This window comes from Thunnus albacares, chromosome 19 (genome assembly GCF_914725855.1).
Source record: "Thunnus albacares chromosome 19, fThuAlb1.1, whole genome shotgun sequence".
Classification (NCBI taxonomy): Eukaryota; Metazoa; Chordata; class Actinopteri; order Scombriformes; family Scombridae; genus Thunnus; species Thunnus albacares.
This window is the reverse complement of record NC_058124.1, coordinates 733,810-751,092: the sequence shown is the minus strand read 5'-3', so window position 1 is coordinate 751,092 and position 17,283 is coordinate 733,810. Positions and strand designations below refer to the sequence as shown.

Below are 17,283 nucleotides of genomic sequence, written 5' to 3'. Positions count from 1 at the left end.
CGCCAATGCCGACTCGTGATACCAACATCCTGCTGTCTCACCCCGGGCTGGTGGCACCTCGTCGCTGAAGCCCGCTGGTTGCGTCGGCTGGTCTTAAGCCTACCTCACAGTTGCCCCGCCTTGGTTGCTTACGGCCAGGACAGGCAAGCGGGTCACTGGTGCACTGTCACTTCTGTTCCTGCTGATGGCCCTCCTTCCTCGATGGCTGAAAATCCTGTAAGCCCGCCGGACTATCATCATCATCATCATCACCATCATCATCATCAACACAGACAGCCTGCCCAGCATCCCTCCTCTTCAGATGCTGTCTCTGTGGTTATCATCGGCGACTCCATAATCAGGGATGTTAGATTAAAGGGCGCCTGCACCTATTGTTATCAAGGTGTGTGCTCCCTCAACATCATCAAAAAACTACCTTCTATTTTAAAACGGCATCCAGAGTCCTCTACAGTAGTAGTACACGTAGGATGTAATGAGACAAGCAGCCAAAAGTCAGAGACCTTGAAAACATACTTTAAACTTCTAATAGACACTCTCTTGTCCTCTGGGAAGCAGATTGTCCTCTCGGGTCCACTCGCCATCATTGGCCACGGCTATAGCAGTTTTTCTCTGCTTCTTTCATTTCATTCCTGGTTTAAATCTGAATGCTCTGCCCGCAAGATGCACCTGGTGGAAAACTTCACCCTTTTCTGAAACCGATGTGAACTTTTTAGATCCGAAGGACTTCATCCCAACCTACCTGGTAGTAAGTTATTAGCTGCCAACCTCTCATATTCCATATTGCACCTCCTGCACACTGCTGCGTCCGTTAACTGAGACAGTCCATGCTCCATACACGTAACCCCTCCAATGCATCAATATTGCAAACTTAACTATGACACTATTCTCTGCAATTTCCCCTCTTCCCATTATCATATGACTAGTGGTTACCTCATAGGCTGCGGGTCCATTTAATGAGCATGGAATTTCTAACAACATTAACTCTGTTCCAAACTGCTTTCCTACAAACCAAGGCAATAAAGTGTCCTACATCCCTACTCTCATCCAAAACAGAAAATTCCATCCAAAGAGAGACAAACGGAACCTGTGAAGGCTACACCCATTTTCAACAGCAATACCTGCCTTAGAATAGGCTTCATCAACATTAGATCATTAGGCTCTAAATCACTTTTAATTCATGATCGAAAACTCAAACATGGATTTGATATTTTTGTACTCTGTGAAACCTGGCTATCCACAGATAACGCACTGCCCCTGGCTGACACATCACCACCTAACTTTCTACACTCCCATATCACTTATGCCAACAAAAAAAGTGGCAGGGCAGTACTAATCTATGGTTCAATTATTCTTTCCTTCCCAAAACCAACATTCACCGCTCATCTTTTGAGGCGCTTTTAATGTCCTTCTGTCTGCCCTCACATAACACAAACTTCCCATCTTTCTACATTGCTGTCCTATATCGTCCCCCTGGAGCATACTCACAATTTCTAGACGAATTTTCAGAGTTTATGTCAGATCTTGTGACTCGTGCTGACCGGATCATTATAATCAGTGATTTTAATATTCATGTCAACGACTCATCCAACACACTAAACCGAGCCTTCACATCAATCATTACCTTACAACAATCATCGATACGTTTGGTTTTATCCAGGCTGTCTCTGAACCAATGCACCACAGCGGCCACACCATCGATTTACTTTTCCTCCTGATCACTCTCTGATTAAATTTAATGTTCGTATGCTGCCCATTTCTCAATACCGCTGCCCCCCCAAAAAGAACTGCATTATTAATAAATCAGCCAGAGCAGCTCTAGAATCATCCCTTCCTGATGCTCTCACAAAACTGCTATGACAAACTGCTAAAACTACCATGGGTCTCTGAACAGCTTAACAAATACACTCAATAGCACCTTAAAAAGTGCGCTGTACTCCATAGCCCCCCTTCAGGTTAGAAAACGTTCCTCACCCCACTGTACCCCATGGTTCAATGATTCCACTCGAGCACTCAAACAGTCATGCAGAAATCTGGAGAAATAAATGGCGCAATATGAGATTAGAAGTATTTTGCCAGGCCTGGAATGAATCACTGCTTAAATACAAATATGCCCTAAGGCAAGCTAAATCTAAATATTACTCAAATTTGATCTCTAAAAACAAACATAACCCCAGATTCCTATTCAATACTATGGGTAAACTCACTAAAACTACCCCACCCATACCGGTTTCCTGCTTTACAGCTGAGGTCTTTAACAATTTTTTCATTGAAAAGATTGAGCAAATCAGGAATGATAGCACTGGTAAGGCTGTCCCTCTCCTCTGATCCCTCCCACCCTCTACTTCCCTCTCATACTGATTTCTGGCCCATCAGCCACCTTTTTCAGTTTGATCTAGTTGATTCATCCACCCTCTCTCAAATTGTTACTAGCTCCAAACCAACCACGTGTTCTGGATCCCATCCCTAGTAACCTCATTAAAGACATGTTCACTGTGATTGGAAGCCCTCTTCTTGACATCATCAATACATCACTCAGTTCTGGTATCGTTCATGTCCAAACTGTTAGAAAATGTGGTTGCTAGTCAACTCACTGCCCATCCATCCAGATAACCTTCTTGACGAGTTTCAGTCCGGTTTCAGGCCCAAACACTCTACCGAAACTGCATTGACCAAGGTAACTAACAATCTGTTAATTGCAATGGACTCTGATGTCTCATCTGTCTTGCTGTTACTCGATTTAAGTGCTGCCTTTGACACTGTGGACCACGACACCCTCCTACAATGTCTTGAGAACCCTGTTGGCCTCAAGGGGCTGGCACTTTCTTGGTTTCGTTCATACTTAGGTAATAGAACACAAAGCGTTACATATAATAACACTATGTCTTCCTGCTCTAAGGTCAAAAATGGTGTCCCACAGGGATCAGTACTCAGTCCACTTTTGCTCTGTGTTTACTTGCTGCCCTTGGGTCACATTTTCAAAAAAGAATAACATAATGTATTACTACTAGGCTGAAGACACATAAATCTATCTTCCTGTAACAGTCAGTGACTCCTCCCAGCTGGTTAAATTAGGGATGTGTTTGTCAGAAGTCCATCACTGGATGTGCAACAATTTCCTGCATTTGAAAGCACACAAGACTGAAATGCTGCTTGCTGGTCCAACTAGATTCACATTGCTTTTTGATCCATTCCTTACATTTGAGCCTCATATCAAGTATATAACACAAACAGCCTTCTTCCACTTTCGAAAAATAGCTCAAATATGCCGCTTTCTATCAAAGTCAGATACTGAAATTCGCCTTCATAACATCTAGAATAGACTATTGTAATGCACTTTTCTCTGGCCTACCTAAAACAGCAACAAAAGGTCTTCAACTGGTCCAGAACGCAGCTGCCAGAGTCCCCACAAGGTCTAAAAAACTGGATCATATAACACCGGTACTGATGTCTTTGCATTTTTTACCGGTTCATGCAAGAGCTGATTTTAAAATCCTCCTGCTTACCTTTAAGACTTTAAATGGATTGGCTCCTTCATATATCTCCAGCCTTATTGCTCCGTATACTCCATCATGTCCCTTATGTTCCCTAGGTGCTGGGTCCTTAACTGTTTCTCAGTTCAGTAAGAATTCTTTTGGTGGCTGAGCCTTTGCCCACCGAGCTCCCTTTCTCTGGAGTAATCTACCACTGCACATTAGGGAGGCAAGCTGGTCTGAATACAGCCTTTACTGCTAACCTTTTCCGCTGGTCTGCTCACATTCATGGTCACTTTTCTGACGCTCGCTCTCTCACTTAACCACTCACTTGCTTAGGCCGTATTCAGACCAAATCAGGCGGTGTGGCATTCAGCCGCAGGGTCGAGCAGAGGTGTGGGGGGGGGGGTGTGGGCGTGTTTATTTGTGCTCTAGAATGTAACTGCTATGAAACAATCAGAAAATAACTTTTTATTGATCTGATTCACCGGCTTTCTCGCTACCAGCGCTCCCTCTCTTCATTCACTCTCCAGCTTGCTTGACCACAGCTGCTCTCTCTCTGTCTTTCTCTCTCTCTCGCTGGTGCTCTCAGCTCTCTCTCTTTGTCTCATCTTTTTTAAAATGAGTCGAGAAGCTGACAGCAAAGTCTAACTTTACTTTTAGCATTATCATATGAAGAGAAATGTTCTCTCCTCATCCTAGTAATGTCTTTGTGCTCCCTCATGGCAGAGTTTACAGCTCTGATCAGTCTGATCTCCGAGTGTGATTGGCCACCGCAGCCTTCAGCCACAGTCTCCAAAAGTTGACTCTAGCTCATCTTTCTGGCCCCTGTCCAGAGTGGTGCTGCAGCAGCGGAAACAGCCGCAGCCAAGCTGTACAACCCCCATTCAAATGAATGGGAGGACTGGCGTTTTCGGCGCAACGCCTGATTTGGTCTGAATACGGCCTTACGCTTTGTGCTATTCCTTAAAAGGAGTTGCGCTACCTGCAGTTTCCCAGGCAACGACGCAGGCGTTGACCTTTGTTTCGAAACAGTGCTGCTCAGAGACTCCCAAACGCTATTGATTTCCGAATTAATGGATATTTGATGTCATTTTTGGCATTTAAAAAAATCTGTTTTGGCCTGGCGGGGGTACTCCACCTGCAAGGCCTGTACTGTTATAGGGGAAACACTGCAATAACCCAAACCTTGTGTAGTAATATTAACATTACTACCGATATATATGTGTGTGAGTGCGTGTGTATGTGTGTGTACTTTTACCTGTATTATTGTGTGCCTCTTTTTTCTTCTGTCTGTTGTCATTTTTATTGACTTCTAAAGTATACAGACTCTCTGGGTGACGTGCACTTTAAAGTTGAAGTTGAATGTTGTGGATGCCTTTAGGCAGGTTTGTGAATGGGGAACACAGTAAGTGAGAGGGGTGGGTCATACCTATTGGGCCTCATATGCCATGTGCATGAGACAAAGTCAAACAAAAGAACTCCAAACGGACTTCAACTCCCATCATGCTCTGCACAACTCACTCTTAGATGTGAAATCCGACAGAGTAAGTCTCAGCTCTCATTGGATGAGACCTGCCGAAAACCAGGGGGATTACCTTTCCCTGGTCATGACATCACCGAGACCATAAATGCTCAGCTTACTGTCAGAACTTTGCTTTGCAGCTGCTTGCCAGCTAACGTAAGGAAGTAACTCACGTACATACGTTAAAATGTAACCAGGCTGCTCCATCTCAACCTCGCTGAACAAGTAGAGATTTCTTTGTGTTCAACTGAGCATGTAACTGGATCTGAAGAAGACCGCTGTGCAACCCAGTGCTCTCACCCTTTCCTGCAGAAGGAGGCAAAGGATAACTTCTATGCACCGCTCGCCTTCAAGTGAGTCGACTCCGCTGTTTTGTCCACGCCGCTGCCGTGAAATCAGCTGCCGTGAAACGCGCCAACAGAGTGTGAAGACGACCCCCATCAGCATCTGAGCCGAGGAACCGAGCCAGACCTGAAAGACAGACTGAAACACCCTACTCGCTTCTGTAAGTAAGACAATTAAGAGGCGTAAGTCTGGGCAGAATTAGGATTTTAAAGTGTGTGTTATTTTCAGCTTTTTTGCTGTTGTTTTGTTTTGCCGTTAGCAGACTGACAGTCCAGTTTTGCGGCTGATAATACCGTGAAGTACTGTTGTTTTTGCTGCTTGTTTGGTTGTCTTTATCACGGTAGACTGTTTTGTGTTTGTCCAACTGCTTGGACTGCTGTGTGTTAGCTCGCCATTGTGTGACCGTGGATTGCATATTATTTATTGAAACCAGACCGCAGCCGGTGAAGGATGTTTGCACACCACGTCTCTGTGTAAATAAAAGCAATCGCCACCTCTCCTCCTGATTGCTGAGATCTCTTGTTCTTTGGTGGTTTCACCCTCTCCTCTCTACTAACCCACTTGCATGTACACACACTCACACAGACACGTGAGCAGATAACTCAGTCCCCAAGTTATCCTATTGTCAGAGACGTGCTAAGTCAATAGACGACGTTATCCATGGTCTCTGTTCAAATCTCAAGGTCACGTCACGTCACGGAACTCTTGTGTGACATAACCCTACATTGCTCACGTCCGCCATCTTATTTCTCCTCCTTCTTCTCTCACAACCCCCCACACACATGCACACACACACACACACACAAACACACATGTTCACACACACACACACATACACATCTCTGTTGGTGCTGTCTGTTTTGTGATTTATAATTGCTGTTGTTTGATTGCTTGCTTTAGTGTAGTTGTATGATGGATGTTTATAATTCAGGCATTATTGATTTGTAATTGATATTGCTAATGTTAATAAACACTGTTGTGTATTTAAAGAGAAGTTTCTTGTGATTGTTTGCATACATACTGTGATAACAGCCTGGTGATGGGGTCAGTGCTCGAATTCAACCCTTCACTGTTCACCTTTTATAAATGCTAATGTCTCTCAGATATTGACATTTTTAAAGTGAACACCCCTTTATGAAACTGCTTTCACTGTTTGTACATTAATAACCGTACTGATTTTTAGGGCCTGATCCCCAAAGGGGTGAAGACCCTCTTGTATCTGTTCTGTTTCTTTCTGTCTTTCTTTCTTTCTTTCTTTCTTTCTTTCTTCTTTTTTTATTGTTTTGTGACTTCAACCCTTAATTTGACCCCCTAAACATGCTCAAAAACACGCACATCAGGTCTGGTAAAAAAAATTGATTAAATGTAAAAATTTAAGCCCCAAAGTGCCAAAATGTGCTTGTCAGCGCCACCTATGTTTCTAATATGGCCGCCCGTAGGAATGTCATAGAGAGATCGAACCAAAACTCAATTATTCGTCTCATCAAAACCTACAAATCATATGCTGACACCCCTGACCTAAATCCATTAGGAACTTCGCAATATGCTCATCAAAGTACGACTTTGCGCCAATTTTGGACCCCCAAGAATCCATCCAGGGGCGTTAATGGTATCGGCTTCAAACTATATGACTTATGACACTGTGCTGAACAAAAATTAAAAAGAACTTTGTAAGAACTCGAATGGTTTAGATTTTATAAGCCCTGAAAGTTGCTGTGCCACATTGCACCTTACAATGTAAACCAATGGGGAGGCAATCTCTGGGCATGGACTTAATGCCAAACTGAGGCGTCTGACGTCTAAACTATAAGTCAGACCACTTTCAAACCTGTATCAATGGATTCGCAAGGAAAATTCCTACTAAAATTGTTTTTAATGTAAGATTTGGCCAAAGTCATGGGATTTATGAAGATATTTCCACTTGAAGACTGCTCTGAAATCCTGCTCTCAATGTGACGGGGAGAAGGAGGGAAGAAAGGGGGGGGATGGGTGTGACAGTTAAACGTAGCTCAGTTTTATAGGATATAGCAGTAAGGTCTATATACTTACAGTACATTATATACAAACTTTGTATGAAGTTTGGTGTTATTATCATTTATTTTACAATAATTGTAGGTCTTATATGTATAATCAGCAGTGGGGATGACCTACGAGAGGAAGGGAAAAAAGGAGTGAGGGAGACTATTAAATGATAAAGTGCAGTAGAAAAATAAAATCATAACTAAATTTTGTAGCTCTGTACTGCAGTTTTTCCTTTATTAAGGCCCGAGCACCTAGCAGTTCACTCACACTCTCCCTTCAAATATTGTGACTTATCAGGTATGTACTTATTGTCTCTACACACCTGACAGTACACATGTCAATCAAACTTTTACCAGGTCATGTGGGTTAAAAGTCTTTACTTTTCTAAAAAATAGACTCGATGAAAATTAGGAAGTGAATTTGTTTTACACACAAACTCATCAAAAGTTTTCAAATTTATTGAAATTAAAGTGAATGGGCCCAAAACTTAAAATAATAATTTTGATGACACATGGGTGAGCAAGACAGACATGTCTCACCCTGCAGAAAATTGACATCCTCTCACCGTTGAGATTTGATGTTTCACCAAACTTTACATTTTTGTAAAGTCAGACCTGTCAGCCCAGGTCTGGAGACATCTACATGCCTTTAACAGAAGCCCTTGGACTGTACCACGCCCCGACGTGTGCAAGGGTGCGAAGGCCCGTTCAACGCTGCTTGCTTGCTTGAAACAAAATTGTAGCCACCATAAATTGCTAGTTACCGAAAAATACAACTTCATAATCAAGAATCAAGTTACAAATTGCCCATTTTAAAAGTCCTTGCTTACTTATTGAGGCCTGATAATAATTTCTTCACACCACTCAACAAATTAAATATCACCTTTTATATTTTGAGACAATACATTAACAAAGAAATTAAATTTATACAAGGTTTCTGACATGAAAACACAGCATTGTTGTGTTGTGTTACTTTTACACCTTAAATAACACTGTGATGTCTTTAAAAAGGCATCCAACCACTCATGTTTTTTGGCCAACCAGTGGTTCCACTCGATGAATCTGAGGTTCATCTTATGAGCTGTGGCCGATCGGTTCCCCCTGAAGCGGTAGATATTCTCTGTATAAGAACACCAGGCTCTCTCAATATGTTGTGTATGAGACCCTGTCTGTGGATACACAAAGTGTTGCCTATGGTTGACATGATAATGAATGGAACCATCTTGTGACAGACTTTGATAAGCTCTCCAACAATCTGTGATAAAAACAAAACTACTAAAAACAAACTACTGAAAATTAAACTGAAGCTAAACCAAATTTTACATGTAATTCAAAAATAGTATAGAAATAATTCAAAAGAGAAAAATATAACCCTACAAGGAGAAAAGACCTCCAGGCATGACACACACACACGACTGCTGACTTAGGAAAAATAGTAAATAGAAAATATATTTATAAAGGCAGTCTGTCCTGTTTCATTTTCTTGATAGCTTCTTTGTATACATTCAAAGCATCTCTTTAGAAAAAACAAAATTTCTTTGTTTAATGCAAATCTTCAACTCAATTATACCACAAAAATAGAATAAAAAATAAAAAATGAATGTACAACCAAAATTGCAGTAGAAATTAGAAATTAAGAAGTATTCAACTCTCAGTGTTTGATACACAAATTAAATGTATCCTCTGTTGGACCAAAATGCACTTATTATCAGTTATTGGTTCTTGACAGTCTTTGTTTTCCCTTAAGTTACCTTAAGGCTGTTAGTCTTATCTTGTTTTGAGTTCCTTCACTGCAAATGTTCCTTTAATGTTCCTGTTTGTCAACTTTGAGTTTCTTTATGACATCAGTTGTAGTCAGTTTTTAGTCTGTGTTGGGCCCAAGAAGAACAAAATCTGGGATCTCAGGAAAAATTAAAATAAAATAGAATGCTCCTTAGTTCGATTCCCTTTGATTTGGTTCCTATTGCCCCCTTGGAACAGCGCAACATCCACATGTCAGCATCCCACCAAGATGAAGGAATCCACAAGTGTTGGGACCATCTGGATGGCAGATGAAGCAGTTCTACTCACAGATAGAATCGTCCCTCAAAAAAACACAAAACAGCCCGAACACAAGTGTGCAGAGCAGTTATCACACAGTCAGAATTTCCTTGTTTCATTGGCCATCAAATTAGAATTACAAGAATTAAATCTGCAGACACACAGAATTAACCCTTAAAATGACTAAAATAAACATGGTAACAGTTTCTATGACGCCCATGTCTATAATGCATTATAAATACACTTATAATGTGTTATAATCTGCTTATAGCACTGTATAATTATAGTTATATGCACTCATAAATATTCATAATACTTTATAACAATGATAGTAAGACATTGTAAAATGACTTTCATCATTTTATAATGCATGATCAGTGCTCTTCACTCATCAGGCAATGAGAACCCCCGCCAAAAATAATGCCAAATATCCATTTATTCAGAAATCAATAGTGCTTGGGAGCGTTTGGGAGCCTCTGTGCAGCGCTGTTCCAAAACGCAAGTTAACCTCTGTGTTGTTGCCTGGGAAACTCTTAGTAGCGCAGCTCCTTTTAAGGAATACAGCAGTGCGTAATATGTGTGCGTAGCGGGTGAGTGAGTGGTTGAGTGAGAGAGCGAGCGGCAGAAAAGTGATGGTGAATGTGCGCAGAGCAGAGGAGAGTCTGTCAGTCATGAAGTTATCAGTCTGAGAGTAAATGTACAGTACAGACTACAGTGTGTCAGTTAATAAATGCTGTAGCTTGTCAAGACAAAGAAAAGCCACATCTGTTGTTTCCCCAACTGCTGGAAAAGTGCAGGGGGTTAGCTCCAAAGTTAGCAACAATGGATTAGCCGGGCATTTATTAACTGACACACTGTAGTCTGTACTGTACATTTACTGTTAGACTGACAACTTATTGCTAACCTTTTCCTCTGCTCCGCTCGCGTTCACCATCACTTTTCTGCTGCTCGATCTCTCACTCAACCACCCACTCACCCGCTACGCACACATATTACGCACTGCTTCCTTAAAAGGAGCTACGCTACCAAGAGTTTCCCAGGCAACATTCATTTGTTTTTAATTTTATTTTTTGTGGTATAATTGGGTAGAAAATTTGCATCAAACAAAGAAATTTTGTTTTTTCTAAAGAGATGCTTTGAATGTATCAAAAGAAGCTATCAGGAAAATGAAACAGGACAAAATGCCTTTATAAATATATTATATTATATATTTATATATTATATTTTTCCTAAGTCAGCGGTCGTGTGTTTTGTGTGGCCTGGAGGTCTTTTTGTCTTTGTTGAGCCTGCTACCACCAATCTTCTTACTGAAGCTAGTGAATTTAGTGAACCTAGGAAACTGAGTAAACATGTAGATGTAAAACAAGCATATATTCAAACACACACACACCCACACACACAGGTTATTATAGTTTTCTCTTTTGAATTAGCCTGTTATTTCTATACTATTTTTGAATTTCATGTCCAATTTGGTTTATCTTCAGTTTAATTTTCAGTAGTTTGTTTTATTACTTTTGTTTTTAATCACAGAATGTTAGAGAGCATATCAAAGTCTGTCACAAGATGGTTCCATTCATTATCATGTCAACTATAGGCAACACTTTGTATATCCAAGGACAGGGTCTCATAAACAACATATTGAGAGAGCCTGGTGTTCTTATAAGGAGAACATCTACTGCTTCAGGGGGAACCGATCGGCTACAGCTCTTAAGATGAACCTTAGAGTCATTGAGTGGAACCACTGGTTGGCCAAAAAACATTGTGATGGAGTGGTTGGACGCCTTTTAAAAGATATCAGAGTGTTATTTAAGGTGTAAAAGTAGCACAACACAAACGCTGTGTTTTCATGTCAGAAACCTTGTATAAATTTAATTTCTTTGTTAATGTATTGTCTCAAAATATAAAATTCTGATAGTGAAAGGAGTCATTTCGTGCAGGTTGTGACACTCAAAACTATTTATCCACTGTTTTACAGCCACAACAGTAGCAATGAAGTAGGCTGCGGCTGAGCCTGTGACATAAGCATATGTCAACCATGTAATTACTCTCACTGCCAAAAGGAGACAAAAGTCCCACACACCAGTTTTAAGTGTTGAGATGCAGACGAAGCATGAATGCAAAGAAATACATCATTTTGAGGTTGCTGAATTATGATGGTATCATACATGTGCCTGGCAGTCTGTTTTTATGAGTAATGACTTCATCATGAGTGTACAGACTGTGAGCTCTTATAATTGTAGGTGGAAAAATTGTTGGCGAAAAACATGAAAGCAGTTTCTCTTCAGAACTGGACAAAGTCTCTGTGTTTTGGAGCATAGGCTTCATCTGGCTACAGGTGAGCTGTGTATTATGTGCAGTTATTCATAATTTTTAAATAAACACCAGAGGTCAATTTTCAAAAGTATTCTAAAGAGTACACAACAGACTTTGTTGATTATTATTTCACTTAGCATTTCATGCAGTTGGATATCAGTCTGTTTAAAAATCATCGTGTCCTTTACCACAATCTAATGATCATATTGTTAGTACCGTCTGCATGAAAACAGTATGTATTGCAATAAATATTTTTTTATTTGGGGGAGAAATTTGTGATCTAAATTTTGAGTGGAAAATATGATGATTCTTATTTTGACCAGAATCATGCAGTCCCAGTCCAGATAATGAAATATTATATTCATTATTTAATTTACACACAAAATCAGCCCATCTACCTCTCCAGGTTTAAGCTTCATTTATACTCCCAAGCAGACGTGTAGACAGACAGCTGCGAACACCACGGATGGGTAGTCATTCTGTTTATACTACCTTCTGGAGTCCGCTTGCAAGACATGTTTCATACATGCACAGTAGATCGCTGTCTACAGGAACACAGTAATGTGACTGCATGGACTGGTGCGGACAGGTCCACGCAGACACAACAAATTGCAGATACGTGGATGTCCGCACAGAGCGTACACATACACCCTCTGATGATGAAATTTACATCACACAGAAAGTATCATTTCAGCTTTACACACTACACTAGAAAGTATGTCACAATATTCAGATTTGTGTAAACACAAAGCAGCTTTCGCTGATGCAGAAAGCTGAAGCTTATGCAGTTGTAACATAAGCTGCAGTTCCTCCAATGGCCACTACACTGGGCCAAAAATATGTGACTGTATAGAGATCCATTTAAGAAGTGAATCTTCTCTTGAATTACAAAATATAAATTTACACTCCCTGTGTTCTATAATACTTAAAAGTACACCCATACACAAAATATCCTCCCAGCTCTCTGCTGATGCTTTTAAACTGAACCCAATTTACAGTTTGAAAACCTCAACAGTGAAATCAGTGGGTGAATAGTTTGCCCCTTTGGTTAAATTTGGATTGCTGGCTCCAGTAACTTCCTATATTGTGATGAGTGGTAAACCTAAAGTCATTCTTCAAAATGTTTCATATTCAGACTGATGTACTGGCATGGCTGTGGTTAACAGCCAATTTTAGCTTATCACAGATATATCAGTATCAGTGTATAGTATGTCATGTAACAAGATGTCTCTTGATGTATCTTGGCCAGAATTCTTTATTCATTCAAAAAATTTAAAGCCCCCCTCCACTCAAAAATGCGTTTTTCTTATTCTTCCTGCAGTTGAATGTTTGAGATTCACTGTGCAGAATGATGTATGTGCAGTATTTGTTTTCACATTCATCTGCTGCACAGTTTTATTGGGTGGGCCTACAAGCATGATTTGTGACATCACAACTAGTTTGGAAGCCAATCCTGGTCCAGAATGCAACTGACACAAGTGTGATGTGGAAACTTGAAGCCTCCAGTGCACATACAGAGAATGGACTTTTCAGTGAAGAAGGAGACGTTTTGTGTACAGCTGGTAAACTTCTGAAAAGAACGATATTTTTATATTTATAGATTGTGCAATACATGAAAATCAGCCCTACTAGATGTCGCACTAGCACCAGTATCTCAGACCAAAACAAATGTGCGCATCATTCACTCAATAAAGTTGAGGGAAAAAAAGCAGCCCCTGAACCAACAGCTCACGAAACTCAGATGAAATTGTCAAACTACGTGGTGCTGATCAAACATGGTTCAAGATTCTGTTAGTGTGTTGCCTATTTCTTGCCTCAAATGTTTTCAGAAACATATTTTAGTGTACTGTTTAGCTGTAATTTGAGAAAGTTTGTGACACAGCCGACACGTTGGAAACTGCCCAGAGGACATGGAGGGACTCACAAGCACTTACATGCATGCGTGGCCGGAGCACCTACCAAAACACAGAACACAGAAGTTGGGATTACAACATACACAGAGGGAGTGTGACTTCATTTTCTGCCCAGGTCGCTATTATTCTACTATATCTTTACATAGCAAATAGTTGTTTGCTGACATCTGGTGGGGCTCAATGTTGCTTCTTACAACTTTAAGAATTTTAATGAGGTAATTATACTTTTTTGTGGAAAAAGACACACATTATTGTTAAGTATTTTATGTCTTACTTCATGACTATTGTATTGTATTGTATTGTATTAGAAGTGTAATCAGAACAAAAGTAGTGACACTCTAAATGTAACTTAAACTATAAGTTGGATTAGAATGACAGGGTCAATTAGATTATGTCATATGATGAAATGATGAATATGCAGTTTTTGAGAACATTTTTTCATGTAATTTTCTGACATACCTGAATGTCATAGACAGTAAACTCTTACCATGTTGTTTGTTTACCCTGCGCTTTGCTTTGACTGTCTCTGGCTGTAATGTATGTGTCTTCCTCTCCTCTCTCACTGACAGCTCTGACAAAATGTCCTGCATCTGGGTTTGTGGCAGAAACAGGCAGGTGCTGGCAGCTCTGATCACCATGTTCATGGTGTTTATCAGTAAGGGTGATTAATTGGCATCAGAGTAGGTTTCCATCCCTGCTGTGTTCTCACCTCCAGTCCATGTAAAACACAGAGCATTCTTCTCCTGCTCCTTTTCTTTTCATTTCCCATCATCCTCTACCAGTTTGGAGGCCTCTCTCTCGCTGTTTCCCTGTCTCTCTGCCTTGGATGTGCACTAGAGTTGATGGCAGCAGCCTCAGTGTGAGGTCTCCTGCCACCAGTCATAATCAACTAACCCCCACCAAACCATAACCTGCACTCCACTCCTTTCTTGTGTTATTGTGTGTTATTATTCTTATCTCTATTATTCCTATCTCTACAACTCTTTCCATCTCTCCAGCATCCCTCCTCCATCTTTTTCGCTTGTTCTCATTTGCATAACATTGTTGCAGGAGATGTCTTTCATCTTTTCAGTATCAGATTTGAAGGAGAGAAAATTATATTACCTTTCCTGTCGTATTACAAAGCACTCTATCTCAGAGTTCCACCAATCAGGAGTGTCAGGCCTCAAACAGCAGAGTCAGGGGATTTGGAAACCCTTCAAAAAAAGATAAATGAATTGTCAAAAGGTCAAGGGCCAAGATAACCTATATAGGCACATTTATAAGCTGCAATGCAAATTTTTATGAGTGGGAGCATGGATTTTGGCCTGTCTTGTAAAGTTTGCTTGTGTGTGTGTTTCAGAATGCATGTCTGGTGTGGGTGGACAGGGAGAGCTCAATCTGTGTAACACATTATCGTCTGGCTAATGTGCAGAGTCTTATTGGATTTACACTGAGCCCATTTCCCCTCCGTTGCCTCATGTCTAGTCATGTCCTGGAGCTGCTCCTTCCCTCTGAATTCAGACATCCCCAGTGATTTTGGCCGAATAAGAATTGACATTTTGGATTTTTCCTCAGAATCCAGAGATTTATCTTCAGTGGGAAGGACGGAAGCTGTTTCAACAAGGCTTGAGATAAAAACCATGTTGATAAACAACACTGAGGGGGTGTGGAATTACCTGTACTAATAATAGTTTATATCGTGAAAACAGTATTAATTCCATTAGTCAGTGAAACTCAACACTTCCTGCAGATCTTCCTGCAGATGACCAGGTGTTTAATGTGAAATATTTGGGCAAGAAATGTTGATATTGGGAGTTTAACAGGGACCACATTAACCACAAAGTAGTGACTGGAAATATTTAGTGAATTACAACAGTATTTCAACCTACAAGCACCACCTATTTTGCAAGTATGTGCAAATGAATTTTGCCTCTTGCAGTGGCACACTCTGGTCTGACCAGGTCTTAAGATGCTTTGGGTGTAAGACAGCAGGTCATTACACAGTCAGCTCCTGGACTGATCCTGAGACTGACCTCCAGAGGCATTCAGCCAGTGAAGCAGTTCAGCAGTGGGATCTCTACAAAAGAGATGATAACCTATGATCTTGATTCCAAAACATTTAATTTAAAGTGTTACTGTTAGTCAAAATATTTCCTCTGGCTCATGTAAATCCCATTTACCTGCTTTTCAGGTAGTGAGTGTGACCTCCAATCCAGTGGAATACATAATGAACCTCTGTTAACATGTCTTCTATTAGTTATGTTATCAACCCTTGAATAGATATGCAATAAGGAGAGAGATGCACCCTGCAAACACTCACTGGACAACACTGGAACACAATCACCAGCATCAACCAATCAGGGTAAAGTTGTGTAACATCAGTCACACAGGTATAGTGAAAGAGAAACAATAGACTAGAATCTGTAGTAACCTTTGGCTGAACATAAATCATCGATCTAACTGCTGTAGGAATCTGTTTTGATGTAATTTTATTTACTTTATGACTTAAACTGCCAAAAAAGGCTTAGAGGCAATTGCTCTCTGCATTCTATAAGAGGGAATATGACACAATTCAGAAAGGATTCAACCACTGTAAAATTCCTCTCTGCTGAGCCTGTGATGGTCTCTGCTCACTGAAATGGCCTGTCGACAGACTCAGTTGAAATTTTTGGCTGTTTAATCCACTGGTCACACCTGTTTTTCCAAATCTCACACATAAAACAGAGGAAGTGAGCCTCAGCCATGTTTGTACTCTAGTCCCTCTCATTCAGATATCTTACTAACAAGACTTTGTCTTTGGTACTTTGTCTCTTGGACTGTGGAGTAACACCAACAAGCATTTTCACTTAATGACATCCATGCTCACTTACAGTATATGTCAGCTAGTGATGCAAGAGAGCAGAGCTGATTTGGATTAGAAAATGTGTATTTAAGAAGGTGGAGCATACCCCAAATGTGCTGCTGTTGGTTAACACTGCTCTCTGCAAATATTATATACAATACTGTACAAAATATTGTAGGAAACCTTTAAAAGTGATGCAGGCTAGGGATGTAACCAACTACAAACTTCAATATTCAGGTATAAACAGATAATCACTCTGAACAGATGCAAACACATGAATTTGTGTAGTAATTTTCTTTAAGCTCACTGCTATCCAACACACCCTTACAGTACCAGCCACTCAGACTTGCCGCTCCCAGCTGGATCCCAGCTGGCTGCCAGCCGGCTTTCAGTAAGATCCCAGCCAGCTTCCAGCTGTAAGCCCCCCCTCCCCTCCTTGGGTATATCCTGCTTCCACTGTAAATACGCCCATTCATTCAATTGCGTGTTGTCACCATGAGATGGTGCTTCTTTCACAAAAACACATTCACAGATGAACCAAAGTCAAGGTTAGTAGGTTTCCAGACTTACAGTTGCAGGGGAATCCACTTTTATTAATATAAAATCCTTATTTGATCAGGGCATCACCTCCCTTTAAGGTTAGGATTTGTTAGTACCAGGAGGAAGCACTAACCCTAATTCAATTTAATCAGTTAATCAGTCTCATAACTGTAAGTTATTTTCAAAATATTGACCTCTGTCTGCTGTGCTCAAAGAACATCACAACTGCCTAAGGGACTGCAGATGAAAACTGGTAAAGTACATCAACTGGTAACATTTATGTTTAACACTG

At 40.6% G+C, this 17,283-nt stretch overlaps 1 protein-coding gene across 1 annotated transcript in view; it reads left to right on the top strand.

The window, feature by feature from the left end:
- The first annotated feature begins 5,404 nt into the window (after positions 1 to 5,404).
- The window catches only part of LOC122970466 (gamma-aminobutyric acid type B receptor subunit 1-like), a 106,405-nt gene continuing 94,526 nt past the window's right edge, over positions 5,405 to 17,283 (top strand). Inside the window, exon 1 of the mRNA XM_044336614.1 lies at positions 5,405 to 5,500. The gene's annotated coding sequence lies outside the window, so the exon portion shown is untranslated. The remainder of the gene's footprint in view (positions 5,501 to 17,283) is intronic.